We start from the raw sequence: 16112 nt of genomic DNA on the forward strand, positions 1-16112 counted from the left end.
TCCTGGCCTCTCCTTCCAGCAGCCCTGTCCTATCAGAACCTGGCCCTTACTTTGACAGTGCCCCTTCATACAACCTCCCTCTCTCACCTCCTCAGCTCCCCCCTCTTCCTCTCAGCTCTATTTCCTACCCTTCCGCATACTCCTCTTTCTCTCCAGCCAGTGTTCATCCGCATTCTTATCCCAAGCCTATTTACTAACCTCTGTTCACCCTCCACACAACCAGGCCAAACAGGTTATATTAATTCACATCAGAGTCCTGATGAAGGCCTGAAACATCAACTGTTTATTCCTCTCCATAGATGCAGCCTGATCCACTGTGTTCCTCCAGCATTTTCAGCATCTACAGGTTCTTTTGTGAATAAACTCACTTGCTAACCTTAGCCAGTTTAAGGTTGAAAGGAGAAGACCTGAAACATCAACTGCTCATTTCCTTCCACAGATGCTGCCCAATCTGCTCAGTTCTTCCACTGCTTTCTGTGTTGCTCCAGATTCCAGTTTCTGCAGTCTCTTGTATCTCAGTGTGTCCGGTTTCATGTCCTGATCCGTGCCTCTGGTCATTATTGAATACGTTACCCTTCCTGGTGGGACATTAAGCTGAGCTCCTGAATGCTTTCTCACTTCCAGCCTGAAAGGTTGAGTGAGCTTGCGAAGGAGGATTGATAGCTGATGATAGCGATGCATTAAATGATATGAGGCATTGACAGAGTGGACAGCCAGAGCCTTTTTCCCAGGGTGGAAATGGCTAATATGAGAGGGTGTGATTGTAAGGTGATTGGAAGAAAGTTCAGAGGGAAATCAAAAGTACGCTTTTTACACAGGAAGTGGTGAGTGCTCAGGACATACTGCCGTGGGTGGTGGGGTGGTGGCAGAGGCAGATACATTAGAGACTTTTAGAAATTTTAAAAAGGAAGGGCTATGTGGGAGGGATGTGTTACACTGATCTCGAGTGGATTAAAAGGTCAGCACAATATTCCAGGCCAAAGGGCCTATACTGTGCTGCATTGTTCAGCCCCGGTGTCCATAGTAATCCCAACTCAGCTTTAATGAAACTGAGTGTCTGCTTGGTATCATTGTGCCGCATACGGGAGCTTTCTATGCACAAACGGGCAGAGGTGTTACATCACCTGCTATGCACATGGAAACTAGCCCTTCAGCCCATTGAGTCCATGCTGACCATTGAGCATCCATTTAGATTAATCCTGTTTTATTCTCCCGACGATCTTGTCAACTCATCCCAGGGCCCATTTAACCCAGCAACCCTTGCTTCTTTGGGATCTGGGTTGAATCCGGAGCACACAGAGGAAACCCACCTAGTCCCAGGGAGACCGTGCAAACTCAGCTCAGACAGCACCCAAGCTCAGAATTAAACCTGGGTTACTGAAGAAATGACTCAAGAGATTCTGCAGATGCTGGAAACTTGAGCAACACACACAAAATGCTGGAGGAACTCAGCAGGTCTGGAGTCATGATGAGGCCAAACAGAGATTAGAGAGGCAACACTTCATTTCCCATCTGGTAGTCTCCAACCTGATGGCATAAGCATTGATTGCTCTAACATCAGGTAACATTTCCCTTCTGTATACCCACCACTCCCGTCTTTACATTTCCCTCATTCTAGTGGCCCTCTCACCCTTTCTCTTCCTTCCCTCTGCCCATCACCTCCTCTGGCTCCCCTTCTCCTTCCCTCTATCCCATGATCCACTGTCCTCTCCGACCAGATTCCTTCTTGCTCAGCTGTTTCCTTCTGTCCATTACCTCCCAGTCTCTCACCAGCCACCACTTACAACTAACCTGGTCTCACCTATCACCTGCCTGTTTGTCTTCGTCCCCTCCCCACTTCTTATTCTGACATCAACCACCCCCCCCCTTCCTTCCCAGTCCAGATGAAGGGTCTCAGCTTGAAATATTGTCTAGTTATTCTCCTCCATAGATGCTACTCGACCTGCTGAGTACTTTGTGTGTGTGTCACAGAAGCTGTGATTGCTACATCACTGTGTACCAGACTGGAAGCTATTGTCTTTAAAGTACCCATTCTTTCGAAGACATCATTGGACCTGTCTCTGCCATCTCTCCTGGCTGTGAGCTCCAGAACCCAATGAGTCTCTGAATTAAAAAAAACCTTTACATCAGTTTCCCTCTAAGACATAGAGAGTATGGGTTTAAGGATAGAGGTGAAAGTTTTACAGGGGAACAGAGGGTCAACTTCTTCATGGTGTGTGTATGGAATGAGCTGCCAGATGCCTGTGTTTGACCCATATCCCTCTGGACTCCTAAACAGTAATCAGTACATACACAGCTGTATTTTTAATGTTATTATTGTGTCTGGTTAAATCAGAATCTGAGGCAGGTTTAATATCACTGCTATATGTCACGAACAGAGTAACAAATGAGGAAGTGTTGTGAAAAGCCGGAATAAGAAGAGAGCTAAAATCATCAATCAGGCAACGGCAGCTGGAATTTCTGCAACTCGTACTGAGGAAAGAGAAGCCCGAACATCTCACAGTGATGGGAAAAAGTGATGGAAGGAAGAGTCACAGTGTCCACTGTGTCACAGAGTCACAGTGTCCAGTGCATGATATTCCTGAGTTACATCAGGACATGAAAAGTTTTAAAGAGCTTATTGGAACTTCTCAGATTAAAGAGAGATGGAAGACCATAATTGTCCACATCATACGACTCGGCACATTATGATGACGAATGATATGTCATGAAATCCAGCATCTGCAGATTCACTCGTGTTGTCATGAAATTTGTTGTTTTGCAGCAGTGGTTCATTGCAATACATAATTTTAAAAACTATAAATTACAATAAGAAATATATATTTATAACAAATTAAATAAGGATTGCAAAAAAGAGCAAAAACAGAAAGTAATAGTGAGGAAAGAGAAGTTATTTCAGGAAAGAGTTAGTGTACATGGGAGGTAGGTACAATAACAAAATTAAAAATATCTGTATAAGTAATGGATAGGAGAGTTTGAGGGGGATATGGGTCAAACACAGGCAAATAGGATGGCTAGCATGATTGAGATGGGTCAAAGGGCCTGTTTCTGTGCTGTACTAATCTGTGACCCTATGGTACTTGAACTACTTCCTTTTCCTTACCCCACTGAAAACTTTTATCTTCTCATCCACTTCAAAAACTTCATCACAACGTCAGGGGGTGGCATGTTTGTGTAGAGGTGACACAACACCATTATAGTGCCAGTGAAATGGATGCAATTCCCATCTCTATCCATAAGGAGTTTTTACATATCCCTGTGACTGCATGGTTTCCTTCCACATTCCAAAGTCATATGGGTCAGTAGGTTAATTGGCCACATGGGGGTGATTAGGCATCGCATGTTACCACATTACATCTCTAAATAACATCCCTCACTTTGCCCTTCTAATAATGGAACCCAAAATCCTTTACCTCGGGAACCATATCATTGAGCCTCCTCCACAATCCTTCCTGGACCTTCAGAGATCTAAAAATACAAAAAGATGCTCTATTACGTAGGCTTTGACAAATGGAAGTGTTAACTAAAACATAGTCATGAATAAATGAAATTAAAACTCTGCTAAGGAAATTTAGGTCAAATGAAAAAGTCAATGCACATTAATCAGCACAACTTCAATGTAGTCCCCTTAAGATCAGAAGTTGTCAGAGCAGAATTTCAACATTTGCCCTATCAATTCTGCTCTGCCATTCCATTGTGGCTGAATTATTATCCCTCTCAAACTCATTCTCCTGCCTTATCCCTGTAACCTCTGATGCCCTTACTAATCAAGAAGCTATCAAGCACTGCCTTGAATAATCTGAATGACAGCCCGTCAGGTGTATGTGGCACAGATTCACCACCCTCTGGCTAAAGAAATTCCTCTTCATTTCTGTTCTAAAGGGAACTCTGAGGCTGTGCCCTCCGGCTGTAGACTCCCCCACTACTGGAAACATCCTCTACCTTGAACTTTCCATATTTGATAGGTTTCAATCCTCGTCCCTTAGTCATTCTTTTGAACTCCAGGGAGTCCAGGCCCAGAGCTCCTCATCTCAAAATATCACACAAAACATTCCAGATCACAACAATCAATACACCCGATTGTCTGCCTGCTTAATTTCACTCAGCACATCACCAAACTGATCACTGGACACAACCAATGGACTGGCTCTCAAAGACACTGCAACTCATCTTTGCAGTATCTATTTATTATTGTCATTATTTGTTTTTTTATTATATTTACACAGTTTGTCGTCTTTTACTCATTGGTTGCTTTTCAATCTGTGTAGTTTTTTGTTGATTCTATTGTACTTCTTTGTTCTACTGTGAATACCTGCAAGAAAGTGAATCTCAGGGTGGTATTGACTTTGAACTTTGCACTGCACGGTCTCTGTAATGGCAACACTCTGTTATTGTTTCCCTCGTACCTCTTCAATGTGCTGACGTGATGAAAGATCTGTATGAACAGAGTGTAAATCAAAGTTTTTCACTTTACTTTGACACCTGTAGAAATAATAAACCAATTTACCAATGTTCATAATTTACCCTGCAGCATCTGTCAAGAGAGAAGGAGAGTTAACATTTCAGGCTGAAGATCTTTCATGAGATTGTCAAATAATGATGAGTTTAAATTGTCAATCATATTCAGCACAGACAACTGGGGCTGAATGGCCTCTTCCGGTGCTGTAATGGTCAATGCTTTATGAGGTATTTAGATGTGCAACCAAAGACTTGAATAAAGAAAATTGTTTTATAGAATGGAGGTTCAAGAGCCTGTAGATGCTGCAATCTAAAGCAACATAGAAAAAGTGCTGGAGCAACTCAGCAGGTCAGGAGGCATCAATGGAGGGAAATGGACCACTGACAATTCAGATCACAAACCTCCATTTGACCCAAAATGCCTGCTGTTCATCTTCCTCCAAAGATCCTTGCTTTAATGAATGTTCTAACAAAGACTCTTCAACCTGAAGTGTACCAGAATCAGGTTTATTGTCACCATTGTTGTGGAATTTGTTGATGAAGGGTTTCAGCCCGAAACGTTGTCACTACCTCCTCCCATAGATGTTGTCTGGCCTGCTGAGTTCTGCCAGCATTTTGTGTTTTTATTTATTGTGGAATTTGTTGTTTTGCAGCAGTAGTTCAGTCCAATAAATAAACTGTGCTATAAATTGCAATTAGATACATATTTAAAAATAAACAAGTTTTCAAAAAGAGAGTAATTATGGTGAGATTGTGTCCATGAATCATGGGCCATTCAGAAATCAGATGATGGAAAGGAAGCTGTCCCTAAAACATTGAGTGTGTGTCCTGTCCCTCCTCTCTGATGGTAGTAATGAGAAGTGGGGGAATATCCTGAGTGATGAGGGTCCTTAATGATGGATGCTGCTTTCCTGAGGCATTGCCCTTTGAAGTCTTAATGCTGGAGGCTCGGGCCCATCATGACCCAGTAGCTGTGTCTACAACTCTCCGCAGGTTTTTCCCTGATCCTGTGCATTGGCACCTCTGTACCAGACCTTTGCTTCCTTTGTTTCTCTCCCCACAGATACTGCCTGACCTGCAGATTGTTCCCCCACAGTGCCTGATTTTGTTTCAGGTTTCCAGCATCTGCAGGTCTGACAGGCGGAGGGGTTTAGAGAGGGGTGTGCAAGCTCAGGCCCCAAGCAGCTGCACTGGATTGGGGTGATTAAATGTAGATTGGTAATAAGGTCAGGACTGTGGAGGAGTGTAAAAGACTTTGGAGGGAGAGTTGGAGGAGGAAGGGATGGGGGAGACCATGCATCCATCCTAGTTGGTTCCACTTCCAAGAAAAACTCCAGCATTTAGAGAGTCAGTTTCAGAAGGTAGCCATGGTAATGTGTGCTGCTGTCGGTGAACACACTGTAGGTACAGCAAGTTCTTTATATAAATATTAAAGGAAAACTACGGCAAACGTCTAAACATAGTAAAGTCAGCCCCCCAAACCCTGTCAATCTCCGCCCCTACACTGTAGTCTGATTGGTTGTATTGCTCACCACGAAGGAGCTAATTGGCTGGATCCAGTCGAGCTTCTGAACGGGTCTCAGAACTGTCGCTCTGACGGATTGACAGGGTTTGTGGCAATATTTATGAGAGTGTCAGAGCGCTGAGGCACTGTTTGCAAAGAATTGGTGAATCTGTGGCGCCAGCAGCGTTGACAGATCCACCCGGGAGCGTGTGAGGCTCGAACGGGACAACTCCAGCCCAGAGGTAAGGCGACGGGAATGTGCCCATTCTAAGGACAAAGTGTGTTTTCGATTTGGGACACAGAGCAAAGAGGGGCTTTTCTCCCGTTTTGGAGAACCGTGTCTGAATGGGAATGGTTTTATTTGTATCATGTGGGAATGTGGAAATCTGCAAGACTCTCCAAAAACTTATGAAGGCTGTTCGAACGTGTTTATTTTAAGTAGTTACCCCAATGTAGGGTACGTCGAACGCTAGAATAGCACGGTCTGTTTCAAAGAACTCCAATTTTTCCCACGCTTTGTTCTGAGGACAACTTTAGGATTTGCTCCCCCCCCCTCCCTCCCCCATTCGTCGGTGCAGGGAAAATAACAGTAGTCACCTGAGAGGGATTGGCGATGGGATTATGGTGAAATTGAGCCTCACGGAGCGGGCGACGGGCGGGAGGTTGACACAGCCTTGTGGACTCAGGTGCGGGATTCCCACAGCGCCCGGTAAGTTATTCTCCGGCCCCCAAAATAGAATCCTCCAGAACTGGAGAAGGCTGGCCGTGGTAGATAAGTTCTAGTCTTCCTCGCTACTCTTTCCCCGTGGCGGGAGAACTCCACACCGGGAGCAGATGGCACGGGGAACTCAGTCCGCCACACTGCATTGTTGACATTTCTGCATTTAGGAGAAGCGGTTAATGGCTGAGAACCCGGATGCAGATTGAAACCTGCTGGAATCTGGGGCGTAAAACCAGCGGTGATCCGCAGGGATCTGTTCTGGGACCCCCTCCTCTTTGTGATTTTTATAAATGACCTGCATGAAGAAGTAGGTGAATTAGTAAGTTTGCTGATGACACAAAGGTTGGAGGTGTTGTGGATAGTGTAGAAGGTTGTCAGAGGTTACAGCGGGACATTGATAGGATGCAGAACTGGACTGAGAAATGGCAGATGGACTTCAACCCAGATAAGTGTGAAGTGGTTCATTTTGGTAGGTTAGATTTGAAGACAGAATATAGTATTAGTGGTTAAGACTCTTAACAGTGTGGAGGATCAGAGAGATCTTGTGGTCAATGTCCATAGGACACTCAAAGCTGCTGCGCAGGTTGACCGTGTTGTTAAGAAGGAGTATGATGTATCAGCTGTGGGATTGAGTTCAAAAGCCTTGAGGTAATGTTACAGCTATATAAGACCTTGGTCAGATCCCACTTGGAGTACTGTGTTCAGTTCTGGTCACCGCACTACAGGAAGGATGTGGATACTAAAGAGAGACTGCAGAGGAGATTTACAAGGATGTTACACGAGGAAATCTGCAGATGCTGGAAATTCAAGCAACACACACAAAATGACTGATGAAGGGTCTCAGCCCGAAACGTCAACAGTGCTTCTTCCTATAGATGCTGCCTGGCCTGCTGCGTTCCACCAGCATTTTGTGTGTGTTGTTTACAAGGATGTTGCCTGGATTGGAAAGTGTGCCTTATTACAGGTTGAGTGAACTTGGCCTTTTCTCCTTGGAGCAATGGAGGATGAGAGGTGACTTGATAGAGGTGTATAAGATGATCGTGTGGATAGTCAGAGGCTTTTTCCCAGGGCCAGAATGGGTAACAGGAGGGGGCATAGTTTTAAGGAGGTGATGTTAGGGATAAGGTTTTCAGAAAGTGGCGGGTGAGTGGAATGCACTGCTGGCAGTGCTGGTGGAGGCAGATACAACAGCGTCTTTTAAGAGACTCGTAGATAGGTACATGGAGTTTAGAAAAATAGAGGGTAGAGATATTCTAGGCAGCTTCTAGAGTAGTTGGCACAACATTGAGGGCCGAAGGGCCTGTAATGTGCTGTAGATTTCTATGTTCTATGTAAAACAAGCTGATGTGGGGTGTCGGGCTGAAATGTCGACCACAACTGATGATGCCTGACCCACCAGTCCACCATCTACACGTAGTAGCAGCAGTTTACTGAGGATGACGTCAAGTTGAGTTTATCATTGTGTGTACCAGTGCAGTGAAAAGCTTGCCAGGAACAGCATTACAGGCACATGGCATCAGATATTCATTAAAAAATCGTAAACATGATAAACTTGGGTTGTTTTCTCTGGAGCACCAGAGGCTGAGGGGAGATCTGACAGAGGTTTACAGGATTATGAGAGGCACAGGTAGAGTGGACAGAATATCTGTTTCCCAGGGTTGAAATGTCTGATACCAGAGGACATGCTTTGAAGGTTCAAGGGGGATGTGAGAGTTAAATTCTCTGCTCAGAGAGTGGTGGGTGCTTGGAATGCACTGTCTGGTGTAGAGGTAGAGAAAAATACATTAGAGGCTTTTAAGAGACGTTTGGATAGGTACATGGATGTAAGGAAGTTGGAGGGATATGGACATGGTGTAGGTAGGAGGGGTTAGTGTTTGGGTGTTTCTGATTTGATTTTCAGCTGGTTGGGCACAACATTGTGGGCTGAATGGCCTGTTCCTGAGCTGTACTCTTCTATGTTCTATGCTCTAACAAAGAGCACTATTAGAACAAGAGAAACTAACGTCCATTGAAGACAAAGTGGTCACAATGTTGTTTTACTGAGGTAGTGATCAGGGTTGTGCTGGTTAGTGTAAGAAAGGAATGACTGAAGGGAAGTAGCTGTTCTTGAACCCAGTGGTGTGGGACCTCAGGCTACTGTACTTCCTGCCCGATGGTGGCTGCCAGGACATGGCATGGCCCAGGTGATGGGGATCTTTGATGATGGCAGTGCCTCGTGTAGGTATCCCCAGTGGTATGCCTGCGACATATTGGGCTGAGTCCACTACTCTGCAGTGTCTTAGGTCAAAGTTCAACGTAAATCTATTATCAAATTACTTAAACTGCTTGTCACCATATACCACTACCCTGAGAAATACTATAGAATTTACTTAAAAACTGTACACACATAAAGACTGACAAATAACTAATGTGCAAAATAACACTGAGAACATGAGTTGCCGAGTGAGTCTTTGTGTTGGGGAGTCAGCTCAGTGTTGTCGGGGGTGGGGGGTGGTGAAGTTATCCACACCGGCTCAGGGCCTGATTTGAATTGCTGTACCACTCCTTCAATGGTACATCGGTAGAAGTATGTTAGAGGGTTTAGAGACAAGCTGAACCTCTTAAGAAAGTACAGACATTGGTGAGCCTTGCAAACTCGTGGCCTTTGTCAGCTAGAAGGACAGTGCACCGAAAGCATCGCCACCTGGAAGTTCAAAGACAAGAAAACCTGCAGTCGCTGGAAATCCGAGCAACACACGCTGGAGGAACTCAGCAGGCCAGGCAGCATCTATGAAAAAGAGTGAACAGTCGACATTTCAGACAGCAACCCTTCATGAGAAACGTCAACCGATTACTCCTTTTCACAGATGCCACCGCCTGGAAGTGGCTCTCCAAACCGAACGCCATCCTAACGTGGAAAGAGATTACATTTCCCTCACAGATGCTGAGTGAAAATCCTGGACCTTAACCCCCACAACACCCCCAACAGTATTATGGGTATTACCCACAAGTCTGCAGCAGTTGAAGAATTTATGTATTTAAGCATATTTTATCTGTATCCATATTTTAATCTCTAACTTTTTTTATATAATTCTTTATTTTTTACACTTGATGAATGTTGTTTCTTTGCTTTATGTCATGCGAACACACCACAGCAAATCCCTAATCTCTGTAAATGTACATGGTGAATAACGCTGGTCCTTGAAAGCAGCTCAATATGACCTTCTCAGTATCAATCAAATGCTGGACAGCACAACCTCCCTTGAATGAATATATAAAAACAACCTTCCGAGCTGAGGAAAGTTATTAAATAAACCTGGACTTAGCTTTGTGAAAAACCAGCCATGTGTACTGACAGAAGGAAAGGGGAGGAAACTCTAGTATGTTCGTGGCTCCAGACCAGCCACACTGGTTGTCTGGTAACTCCACTGTACACTGGTTGTCTGGTAACTTCACTGTACGGTGGTTGTCTGGTGACTCCACTGTACGGTGGTTGTCTGGTGACTCCACTGTACGGTGGTTGTCTGGTGACTCCACTGTACACTGGTTGTCTGGTAACTCCACTGTACGGTGGTTGTCTGGTGACTCCACTGTACGGTGGTTGTCTGGTAACTCTACTTTACACTGGTTGTCTGGTAACTCCACTGTACACTGGTTGTCTGGTGACGCCACTGTACACTGGTTGTCTGGTAACTCCACGGTACGGTGGTTGTCTAGTAACTCCACTGTACGGTGGTTGTCTGGTAACTCCACTTTACACTGGTTGTCTGGTGACTCCACTGTACACTGGTTGTCTGGTGACTCCACTGTACACTGGTTGTCTGGTAACTCCACTGTACACTGGTTGTCTGGTGACACCACTGTACACTGGTTGTCTGGTAACTCCACTGTACGGTGGTTGTCTGGTAACTCCACTGTACACTGGTTGTCTGGTAACTCCACGGTACGGTGGTTGTCTGGTAACTCCACTTTACACTGGTTGTCTGGTAACTCCACTGTACGGTGGTTGTCTGGTAACTCCACTTTACACTGGTTGTCTGGTAACTCCACTGTACACTGGTTGTCTGGTGACTCCACTGTACGGTGGTTGTCTGGTGACTCCACTGTACGGTGGTTGTCTGGTAACTCCACTGTACACTGGTTGTCTGGTAACTCCACTGTACACTGGTTGTCTGGTGACTCCACTGTACAGTGGTTGTCTGGTAACTCCACTGTACGGTGGTTGTCTGGTAACTCCACTGTACACTGGTTGTCTGGTAACTCCACTGTACGGTGGTTGTCTGGTAACTCCACTGTACACTGGTTGTCTGGTAACTCCACTTTACACTGGTTGTCTGGTGACTCCAATGTACACTGGTTGTCTGGTGACTCCACTGTACGGTGGTTGTCTGGTAACTCCACTGTACACTGGTTGTCTGGTGACGCCACTGTACACTGGTTGTCTGGTAACTCCACTGTACGGTGGTTGTCTGGTAACTCCACTGTACACTGGTTGGTAACTCCACGGTACGGTGGTTGTCTAGTAACGCCACTGTACGGTGGTTGTCTGGTAACTCCACTGTACACTGGTTGTCTGGTAACTCCACTTTACACTGGTTGTCTGGTAACTCCACTGTACACTGGTTGTCTGGTGACTCCACTGTACGGTGGTTGTCTGGTAACTCCACTGTACACTGGTTGTCTGGTGACGCCACTGTACACTGGTTGTCTGGTAACTCCACTGTACGGTGGTTGTCTGGTAACTCCACTGTACACTGGTTGTCTGGTAACTCCACGGTACGGTGGTTGTCTAGTAACGCCACTGTACGGTGGTTGTCTGGTAACTCCACTGTACACTGGTTGTCTGGTAACTCCACTTTACACTGGTTGTCTGGTAACTCCACTGTACACTGGTTGTCTGGTGACTCCACTGTACGGTGGTTGTCTGGTGACTCCACTGTACACTGGTTGTCTGGTGACTCCACTGTACACTGGTTGTCTGGTGATGCCACTGTACACTGGTTGTCTGGTAACTCCACGGTACGGTGGTTGTCTAGTAACGCCACTGTACGGTGGTTGTCTGGTAACTCCACTGTACACTGGTTGTCTGGTAACTCCACTTTACACTGGTTGTCTGGTAACTCCACTGTACACTGGTTGTCTGGTGACTCCACTGTACGGTGGTTGTCTGGTAACTCCACTGTACACTGGTTGTCTGGTGACGCCACTGTACACTGGTTGTCTGGTAACTCCACTGTACGGTGGTTGTCTGGTAACTCCACTGTACACTGGTTGTCTGGTAACTCCACGGTACGGTGGTTGTCTAGTAACGCCACTGTACGGTGGTTGTCTGGTAACTCCACTGTACACTGGTTGTCTGGTAACTCCACTTTACACTGGTTGTCTGGTAACTCCACTGTACACTGGTTGTCTGGTGACTCCACTGTACGGTGGTTGTCTGGTAACTCCACTGTACACTGGTTGTCTGGTAACTCCACTGTACACTGGTTGTCTGGTGACGCCACTGTACACTGGTTGTCTGGTAACTCCACTGTACGGTGGTTGTCTGGTAACTCCACTGTACGGTGGTTGTCTGGTAACTCCACTGTACACTGGTTGTCTGGTAACTCCACTTTACACTGGTTGTCTGGTAACTCCACTGTACGGTGGTTGTCTGGTGACTCCACTGTACGGTGGTTGTCTGGTAACTCCACTGTACACTGGTTGTCTGGTAACTCCACTGTACGGTGGTTGTCTGGTGACTCCACTGTACGGTGGTTGTCTGGTGACTCCACTTTACACTGGTTGTCTGGTAACTCCACTGTACACTGGTTGTCTGGTGACGCCACTGTACACTGGTTGTCTGGTAACTCCACTGTACACTGGTTGTCTGGTGACTCCACTGTACGGTGGTTGTCTGGTGACTCCACTGTACGGTGGTTGTCTGGTGACTCCACTGTACACTGGTTGTCAGGTAACTCCACTGTACACTGGTTGTCTGGTGACTCCACTGTACGGTGGTTGTCTGGTAACTCCACTGTACACTGGTTGTCTGGTGATGCCACTGTACACTGGTTGTCTGGTAACTCCACTGTACGGTGGTTGTCTGGTAACTCCACTGTACGGTGGTTGTCTGGTAACTCCACTGTACACTGGTTGTCTGGTAACTCCACTGTACGGTGGTTGTCTGGTAACTCCACTGTACGGTGGTTGTCTGGTAACTCCACTGTACACTGGTTGTCTGGTAACTCCACTGTACGGTGGTTGTCTGGTGACTCCACTGTACGGTGGTTGTCTGGTGACTCCACTGTACACTGGTTGTCTGGTGACTCCACTGTACACTGGTTGTCTGGTGATGCCACTGTACACTGGTTGTCTGGTAACTCCACTGTACGGTGGTTGTCTGGTAACTCCACTGTACGGTGACTCCACTGTACGGTGGTTGTCTGGTAACTCCACTGTACACTGGTTGGCTGGTAACTCCACTTTACACTGGTTGTCTGGTAACTCCACTGTACGGTGGTTGGTAACTCCACTGTACGGTGACTCCACTGTACGGTGGTTGTCTGGTAACTCCACTGTACACTGGTTGTCTGGTAACTCCACGGTACGGTGGTTGTCTGGTAACTCCACTGTACACTGGTTGTCTGGTAACTCCACTGTACACTGGTTGTCTGGTAACTCCACTGTATGGTGGTTGTCTGGTAACTCCACTGTACACTGGTTGTCTGGTAACTCCACTGTACGGTGGTTGTCTGGTGACTCCACTGTACGGTGGTTGTCTGGTGACTCCACTGTACACTGGTTGTCTGGTGACTCCACTGTACGGTGGTTGTCTGGTAACTCCACTTTACACTGGTTGTCTGGTGACTCCACTGTACACTGGTTGTCTGGTGACGCCACTGTACACTGGTTGTCTGGTAACTCCACTGTATGGTGGTTGTCTGGTAACTCCACTGTACACTGGTTGTCTGGTGACTCCACTGTACGGTGGTTGTCTGGTAACTCCACTGTACACTGGTTGTCTGGTAACTCCACTGTACGGTGGTTGTCTGGTGACTCCACTGTACACTGGTTGTCTGGTGACTCCACTGTACGGTGGTTGTCTGGTAACTCCACTGTACGGTGGTTGTCTGGTGACTCCACTGTACGGTGGTTGTCTGGTGACGCCATTGTACACTGGTTGTCTGGTGACTCCACTGTATGGTGGTTGTCTGGTAACTCCACTGTACACTGGTTGTCTGGTAACTCCACTGTACACTGGTTGTCTGGTGACTCCACTGTACGGTGGTTGTCTGGTAACTCCACTGTACGGTGACTCCACTGTACGGTGGTTTTCTGTTGACTCCACTGTACACTGGTTGTCTGGTGACTCCACTGTACGGTGGTTGTCTGGTGACTCCACTGTACGGTGGTTGTCTGGTGACGCCACTGTACACTGGTTGTCTGGTGACTCCACTGTATGGTGGTTGTCTGGTGACTCCACTGTACACTGGTTGTCTGGTAACTCCACTGTACGGTGGTTGTCTGGTGACTCCACTGTACGGTGGTTGGCTGGTGACTCTACTGTACGGTGGTTGTTTGGTAACTCCACTGTACGGTGGTTGTCTGGTAACTCCACTGTACGGTGGTTGTCTGGTGACTCCACTGTACACTGGTTGTCTGGTAACTCCACTGTACACTGGTTGTCTGGTGACTCCACTGTACGGTGGTTGTCTAGTAACTCCACTGTACGGTGGTTGTCTGGTAACTCCACTGTACACTGGTTGTCTGGTAACTCCACTGTACACTGGTTGTCTGGTAACTCCACTGTACGGTGGTTGTCTAGTAACTCCACTGTACGGTGGTTGTCTGGTAACTCCACTGTACACTGGTTGTCTGGTAACTCCACTGTACGGTGGTTGTCTGGTGACTCCACTGTACGGTGGTTGTCTGGTGACTCCACTGTACGGTGGTTGTCTGGTAACTCCACTGTACGGTGGTTGTCTGGTGACTCCACTGTACACTGGTTGTCTGGTAACTCCACTGTACGGTGGTTGTCTGGTGACTCCACTGTACGGTGGTTGTCTGGTGACTCCACTGTACACTGGTTGGCTGGTGACTCCACTGTACGGTGGTTGTCTGGTGACTCCACTGTACGGTGGTTGTCTGGTGACTCCACTGTACGGTGGTTGTCTGGTGACTCCACTGTACACTGGTTGTCTGGTAACTCCACTGTACGGTGGTTGTCTGGTGACTCCACTGTACGGTGGTTGGCTGGTGACTCCACTGTACGGTGGTTGTTTGGTGACTCCACTGTACGGTGGTTGTCTGGTAACTCCACTGTACGGTGGTTGTCTGGTGACTCCACTGTACGGTGGTTGTCTGGTGACTCCACTGTACGGTGGTTGTCTGGTGACTCTACTGTACGGTGGTTGTCTGGTGACTCCACTGTACGGTGGTTGTCTGGTGACTCCACTGTACGGTGGTTGTCTGGTGACTCCACTGTACGGTGGTTGTCTGGTGACTCCACTGTACGGTGGTTGTCTGGTGACTCCACTGTACGGTGGTTGGCTGGTGACTCCACTGTACGGTGGTTGGCTGGTGACTCCACTGTACACTGGTTGTCTGGTGACTCCACTGTACGGTGGTTGTTTGGTGACTCCACTGTACGGTGGTTGGCTGGTGACTCCACTGTACACTGGTTGTCTGGTGACTCTACTGTACGGTGGTTGTCTGGTGACTCCACTGTACGGTGGTTGTCTGGTGACTCCACTGTACGGTGGTTGTCTGGTGACTCTACTGTACACTGGTTGTCTGGTGACTCCACTGTACGGTGGTTGTCTGGTGACTCCACTGTACGGTGGTTGGCTGGTGACTCCACTGTACGGTGGTTGTCTGGTGACTCCACTGTACACTGGTTGTCTGGTGACTCCACTGTACGGTGGTTGTCTGGTGACTCCACTGTACGGTGGTTGGCTGGTGACTCCACTGTACACTGGTTGTCTGGTGACTCCACTGTACGGTGGTTGTTTGGTGACTCCACTGTACGGTGGTTGGCTGGTGACTCCACTGTACACTGGTTGTCTGGTGACTCTACTGTACGGTGGTTGTCTGGTGACTCCACTGTACGGTGGTTGTCTGGTGACTCCACTGTACGGTGGTTGTCTGGTGACTCTACTGTACGATGGTTGTCTGGTGACTCCACTGTACGGTGGTTGTCTGGTGACTCCACTGTACGGTGGTTGTCTGGTGACCCCACTGTACGGTGGTTGTCTGGTGACTCTACTGTACACTGGTTGTCTGGTAACTCCACTGTACGGTGGTTGTCTGGTAACTCCACTGTACGGTGGTTGGCTGGTGACTCTACTGTACACTGGTTGTCTGGTAACTCCACTGTACGGTGGTTGTCTGGTAACTCCACTGTACGGTGGTTGTTTGGTGACTCCACTGTACGGTGGTTGTTTGGTGACTCCACTGTACGGTGGTTGT

General features: G+C 47.3%; 1 protein-coding gene across 4 annotated transcripts in view; it reads left to right on the forward strand.

Annotated features, from left to right (window-relative positions):
- The first annotated feature begins 6059 nt into the window (after nt 1-6059).
- Nucleotides 6060-16112, forward strand: part of LOC140719258 (somatostatin receptor type 5-like) — an 80983-nt gene continuing 70930 nt past the window's right edge. For 3 of the 4 annotated variants that reach the window (XR_012096876.1, XM_073033749.1, XM_073033748.1), the window contains exon 1: nt 6060-6204. The gene's annotated coding sequence lies outside the window, so the exon portion shown is untranslated. Of the gene's footprint in view, nt 6205-6546; nt 6672-16112 lie in introns of those variants that run through there. The other variant, XM_073033750.1, reaches the window with a different exon arrangement.

This window comes from Hemitrygon akajei, chromosome 31, assembly GCF_048418815.1.
Source record: "Hemitrygon akajei chromosome 31, sHemAka1.3, whole genome shotgun sequence".
Lineage (NCBI taxonomy): Eukaryota > Metazoa > Chordata > Chondrichthyes > Myliobatiformes > Dasyatidae > Hemitrygon > Hemitrygon akajei.